Raw genomic sequence first — 621 nt, 5'->3', positions numbered from 1 at the left:
GGGGAGATCTGGATGCCAGGCGAACCTTTCCCACTGCAGCAGTTTGCAGCGCATGCACTGGCCCTGGGTGTGTGTGTGGGGGGGGGGGAGGGTGCTCTGGCATTGCTGCAGTGGAGCAGATGGGAGCGATGGTGGAAGGGGGGAGAGATCCAGGATCCTTCCCGGGGTCTCTTGTAGGGAGAGGCAAGACTGTCGACCCTATTTCCAAACCCCCACCTACCACCAGCCTTTCCTTGGCAAAGGTGCAGAAAATAGCCAGCGAGCTTGACTAGAGGGCATATCTGTGCAGAGGCTTTGGGGAGGCGAAGGCGGGAGCTGGAGCGGGAGGTCTCCAGCCATTGCAGTAAAGGGGGGGGGGTTAAGAGCCCCGATCACAGGGAAGCCGGGCAAAGTCGGCCGACGTTTGGGGACCCGAAGGAGGCTGGATAAATTGGTGTGTGTGTGTGTGTGTGTGTGTGTTTAGGAATCAGAGAAGGAGGCGATCAGGGGAGCGTTTGATGCTTTCCCCTTGCTCTAGTCGACCAAGAGCAATCAATACCACTGCACTGGTGCTGGTCAATAGCCCCCTGCGGGCACTGCCGGCAAGGAAGGGGGGGGCATCCCACGTTCAATTGGGGGGGG

The sequence above is a fragment of the Gekko japonicus genome, unplaced genomic scaffold, assembly GCF_001447785.1.
Source record: "Gekko japonicus isolate JY-2015 unplaced genomic scaffold, Gekko_japonicus_V1.1 scaffold617, whole genome shotgun sequence".
NCBI lineage: Eukaryota > Metazoa > Chordata > Lepidosauria > Squamata > Gekkonidae > Gekko > Gekko japonicus.
Note: the sequence above shows the minus strand (reverse complement) of the source record.